We start from the raw sequence: 6,165 nt of genomic DNA, 5'->3' as shown, positions 1-6,165 counted from the left end.
GGGGCTCAATCCCAGGACCCTGGGACCATGACCTGAGTCGAAGGCAGGCGCTTAACGACTGAGCCCCCAGGCACCCAAACTCTGGACAGTTTTGAAATAGGTCTATTAGGGGTCTTGGTGGTCTCTTATCCCTCTCTGTGTCTGTGTTCTCTGATCCCCCCCCACTCCCCTTGCCCCCACACCCACTGTCTTCATGTGGAGCAGGTCCTGAAGTATGATACACACAACATTTATCAAACTCCTCCCACGTGCCTTATGATTCAAACCCGACTTCAATCAAAATTTGCTTTTCTCGCTGTAGAAATTTCAGATCGCTTTTTGGAGGAATATAATCTCTAATTAGGAACTTGTGGAGAGAAGCAGGAAAGACAGCCCATACTGTTGGGAGCGAGGGGGCACATTATCCTGAGATGGGCATGCACACAATGGGGAGAGGGGGTCACCTGAGGAGTCAGGCTTCTGCCTCTCCCACATCCTCCCTGCTGACTACATGGCTTCCTTGTCCACTTCCGAGTCCGAGGATCCTCTAAATCTTTCAGATGCAGTTTCTACAGTAGCCTCAGTGGAAACTTTGGAGGTAGGAAATCGTGGTGGTTGCTCTTCATATGTACAAGCTGGTTTATCTGATGTGTAGTAAAAGCATGAAAAGCTTTAAACATTGATCAACCCAGCAATTCCACATTTAAGAGTGTTTTTTTTTCAGCAATTAGTGAAGAAACACACTAAAATGTTTGCCAAAGTGCTTTTTAAAATATGAAAAATAGGCAACAACCTAATTTTCCAAAGAGATTTTTCATTATTTCCCCAAAGTGTTATTTAGAAAATTATTTGCTAGAAATTATCCTTAAAGCCTAGGGGGGAGGTGGGGGACCCCCATTTCTTAAATAACATGTAACATTTTTGATGGGGTCTGTTGTTTCTTTAATTGTTTTACAGTTACAGTTGCGGCTTACCAAGGGCAGGTGCAGGGGCAGCCTCCTGAAGTGCCGGCAGCAAGGGAGTACATTTTCTGTAAAGGACTTAGAAAAATAATAACTTTAATAATCAATTCAAAAGATTGGTCTGTTTTTTGTTATCATGTGCTGGCTATTCTAAGCAATGTCAGTGATAAAATGTTCTTCCCCACAAAAACATTTTGTTGGTTTAAGTTTTAAACAATTGCCGTGGTTACTGTGGGATTTAAGTAAGTATATGTAAGCTTCAAAGTGGCATATTTTGCTCTCACCCATTAATAAGCCTTGTTTATTAAATGGGGGTTAATTTGGAGAACTAACAATTATTCAGTGGCTGCCTTTCTCTGTCCTACCCCTACCCCTCCTGTGCCCTCCATCCCCATGCAGATTCAGCCACAAAGAGTCTTGTGAGAATACATTCCGAAGTGTTCAGAATCATCTGAACTCACTTCAGGTGCGTTTTTGTGTCTCCACCCCCTTTGGTACTACATATTCCCTCATTTAAACAAGTAGACTCGAAAGAAACAATCATAGCATAGTGACTTCAAAAACAAACAAACTGAAGTTGTCTCACTTTAATTCTGACGTTCTCTGTGACTGCTCTGAGTTTGTTATTTGTATCTAAATTTTAAAAAGTGATAATGAGTGTAAAATGCAAAGTGTGATATTCTTGTCTAATTAGTAAGTGCAAATTTTACTTCATGCATGAAATAGTTTACTGAATTTAAAGTGTTTTTTTTTTTAAAAAAACCTGTAACTTATTCTTCTTTTTAAATTATTGTTTTAAACCTAAAAGTCAAGAAAAGGAGTAACATTCCTGATTATTACATGACTATTACTAAAAATAATTGTCTTATACAACAGGAGGATGTTAAAAATTCATTTGCTTCAAGTGTCAAATACCTAGGTGTGCCATTGCTTGGGGGGAAAACATACTAAGAAACCAAGTGTTACTAAGATTTCTCTGAGATTTGTGAAAATTGTTGGTGGGAAAGCAATTTGGCACTGTGTGTGTTAGTTTTTCCAGAAAAGTTCAGGGCGCATGGATATGTAATCATAAATTCTTTCCTTTTGCACAATTTGTCCCCCATAGCTCACAATGACATCCATCTACCATCAAGGAAGATAGCAGTACCCGTGAGCAATTCTCCAAACTTTCAGAAGTAAGCAGTGCTTCAGAAGCTGACTTATTTAAAGATAGCAAAAGTACTGAGGGAGACATCTAACATCTACCATATTCATGAGCAGATAGAACTCGAAGCAACTTATTAAGGTAGTAACCTGACATCCTAGAAGAAGCACAAATTTTAGAGAAGACCTAGACTTTGGTTGTGGCCCTACAAAAATAATTTGCTATTAATTCATTCAAAATATTTATTGATTCTCCACTGTGGAAGTGCTGGGAATACAACGGTATACAAGACAGATATAGTCTTGTCCCAAAGGAAGGGTACTCTCCACCTACAAAAAAAAAAAAAAAAAAGTAAACACACAAATGGATGAAACACTTATTTGTTCTTTTAAGTGCCATGAAAGAAACAAACAAATGGCTTCCCATTGCTCCTAGGATAAAGACAGAAATTCTTAATATGGTCTCCACCATCTTCTCCAAGTGCATTTAGCCCTTCTCCCTTGCTGGGTATGTCTCCTCCAGCCACAGCCTCCTTTTAGTTCCTCAAATGCACCAAAGCCTTCCTGTTTCAGGGCCTTGACTATATTGTCCACCTACACCCCTACTTTGCCTCAGTTAATTCCTAATGCAACCTTGGATCTCAGAACAAATATGTTGGCAGAAAAACTTCCCTGATGTCCACCTACCTACATATCCACTCCACATCCCCCAACCCCAATATATAAACAATCACCAGTTCATATATTTCCCATAGTACCCTGGGTTTTTTCTTCATAACTCTGTAATCATTGAATTGTTCGTGTAATCACATCTATGTTCTCTCCCACCACGATCTACGGCCACTAGACTGTAAGCTTCATCGGGGCAAAGTTCTTCTCTGTTTGACTTGCACCATTGAATTCTCAGGTCGTGGCACAAAAAAATACTTGTGGAATGAATGAATGGAGGTAGGTGAATCTATGACCAAACTAAAAAACCTGCCACCAGGGAGGGGCCTTAAGAGAATTCTTCTATGAGGAAAGCCTGGCTGTCCAAAGAACTTCCTCATTTCTACTCTCCTTTGACTGGCCTGGCTAGTCAGGTTATTGTTGTTGTTTTGAGTTTTTGTTTTTATGAGTAACCCCCCCCTTTTTTTTACTTTCTTCTACTTCTTAAATTACATTTACCTTACTTTTTTTCTTTTTGTCATTTGGACTTTAGCCCCATCTTAATTTTATAGCCTTCCATTCCAAAGTTTTCATCTCTATTTCACTTGCCCTTAGTCTTTTTGAAAATTATAAATATTTATTTTATTGTATTTTTATCAACTAATCTTAATTTGGAATATTTGGCTCTAGTCTTAATTCCTTTTCGTCTCACTGCTTTCAGCTTTTTATATATCCCATTTCAAATCTAATTTTAAAATAGGTATCATTTCTCTCATAATCTATTTTTAATTTGTTAATTTGCTTATTTTTAATTTACTTGATAGATTAAAGCATTATTTGACCCATCTAACCTATCTTTTTTGGAGCTTTACTCCATTTGTTCTCATTTCCCTCTTTCCTTTTCTTCCTCTCCTTCAACCCACTGCTTCCCTCAATGCCCTTTATCCCACTTCCACTTCCCCACTTGTATTTGTAGGGATTAGAAAGTTGAAAGTCAGAGGAATATAAACAGTGGAGAGAGTTTGCTTTATGAACATGGAAGGATAGCTGTCTCTTCCCTACCAGTTGTCCCTGCATCAGCCTCAGACTTGTTAGGGATGGTTCTCCCCAGAACCCCCTTACAGAAGATTTGGTGAATTCAGTTAATTCTATTAGGGGAACAAACCTCATTTTTGTAGTTGGAATATTTGATTTATTGGAACAATATTGCTTATTAATCCCTCACCATCTAGTCCTTAGATGAGGAATTTAGGGGGAACTCTACCAGCTCCATGCCCAGGAGAAGTTCAACCCTGGAGGGAATTCTCTAGGTAGACGCTCTCCAGGCCTGATCCTAGTGAGGTGCTGACAATAAATACTAGTAGGATGTTCCAAAGTAGAGAATCCACAGCCAGTGCTTTGGTATCACTTTAAACCAGCTTGCATTCATCATTCTACCAAGGATGTTTCCTTTCCCTTCCCTTCTTGCCAGGTTGAGAGGAGGATCTTCCTGTGTTCTGACTAGTCTCAACTTTCTTCCTTGTCCCGAGGGCTAATAGAAGCTAGAGAGTATGGGCTGAGGGCAGTCTCACCAACAGAGTTTTAACTAAAAGAGGAAGACTCATTCCTTTGCTTCAGAGTTAGTTTAAATTTTAAATCCTGTACCTGATAATTGAGCCCTGCTTAGAGGAATGGATTTCTAGGAGGTAATAGAAAACCCCTTCGCCATCTGCTCCTAGGACATGGGTCTCTCCAGCATTGGAAGAAAAGTCCTTGCACCAGGGATTTAGGCTGAGTTAGTAGGATCTTTTGTCCATCACTCCAGAGGAGAGTTAGCTGGCACTCTGGGAGATCAGGATCCCTGAAGGACATCCTAACCATACAATCACACCCCATCCTCCCTCCTCAAATCTAACATTGGGTTCCTTTGTAGGCTTCTATTCTCTTTTTCTCAGTGAGATCTGCTCCACTCCACACTCATTGGATAGTCTAACTCCCTTCCCACCCAGGTTCAAGAAGAGAAGCACTCTTATGGTGTAGACCCTCAGGTTCTCACTGTCTGGTGATTTTTAAGAACCTTCCTTTGAAAATCTTCCTTTGACCAGCTCATCAGCTAGCCCCATTCCAACACCAGTGATCTGGAACTGCAGAATCAATTGAATTTCCTCAACTTTAAAATGGGGATAATAAGATCTACCTCTTAAGGGTTCTTCTAAGGACTGTATAATATATTTATACAAAGCAGCTGATGTGTATATATACCAGTGTCTGGCATATATGAGAGGTGGTTAATAAAAGTTAGCTATTTTTATTATTGGATTTATCTTCTTTCTTTTTAGAAATAGATCTGATTCATCAAATGCATAGATCTGTAGTTTCTGGCACAGAAAAATATATTCAACACAATCTAGAAATCTTTCCAGGAGGCCAAGCCCTGTCTCATACTGAAAATAATTTGTTGGGTTAGTCCTGCATTTTATTTTTTAAAGAATTGAGTTTTAATCCCAGTTTAAGCAAATAGGAATTACCTTTGCTTCTCACTGTTTGAGTCTATGCTGGTATGGTGTATCCATTGGCTGAGACAGTCCAAATGTTATGGTAGGACTTGGGTTATAAACACAAAGGCCCTAGAGCACTTCCCATGAGAGAAGTAAGTTAATCCTTGTATCCTGGGTACATTTATATATGCAAAATTAACCCACCAACATGATTTACTCCATTAGATACCCTCAGTTTCTTCCTCAACCTAAAATCAGATTGATCATTACAAAAATCTACAATTTTAATTTGACAGAATTTTATTTTAACAGGGAAGTAGACATTTAGTGTTTTAGGGTATGGATTAGATTCATCCTTTTAGAGAACAAATCATAGGGAAGCCTATAACCACTTAACCTTGCTGTAAGTCTAAAACCAGTCTAGGTCAATTCGAGCAGAGTAGGCCTGGGACAAAAGTTCATTTCTAGAAGACTGAGATAGCTTTAGAAGTATGGTTATTATTAGTTTTTATTATTTATAGTAAACTTTATTTTCATTGATATTTCATTTGACATAATTTCAAAATAGGTCAGTGCTCTAAGATGAGCCAAAGAACAGAGATCCTAAAGTTCATAAAAGATGTTTTTCACACTCTTCTGAGTAGGGCATGGGGTTTCAGGGCCCCCAGTGTTGATACCTAACATTTTACCCCTTTAGACTTTACCTATAGATACAGAAAGAAGAGATAACATCAACATACAAGAATCAAATGGTATGAGAGTATAATAAAAAGCTCTTGGGTTATATACCACCCATCTTTTTAAGGTTGAAATGATAATGACTGATTTCTCCTCCTGGAAAGTTCAATGTCATTTTGTTTGTTTTGTTTTAAGTAAAATGTCAGAATATGTGAAAATGCTACACTTGTTTCTCTTAATACAGTAAAAATAATGGAAGTTTTTAAATTCTTCATGAG

Source organism: Leptonychotes weddellii, chromosome 5 (assembly GCF_054177405.1).
Source record: "Leptonychotes weddellii isolate Sample4059 chromosome 5, ASM5417740v2, whole genome shotgun sequence".
NCBI lineage: Eukaryota > Metazoa > Chordata > Mammalia > Carnivora > Phocidae > Leptonychotes > Leptonychotes weddellii.
Note: the sequence above shows the minus strand (reverse complement) of the source record.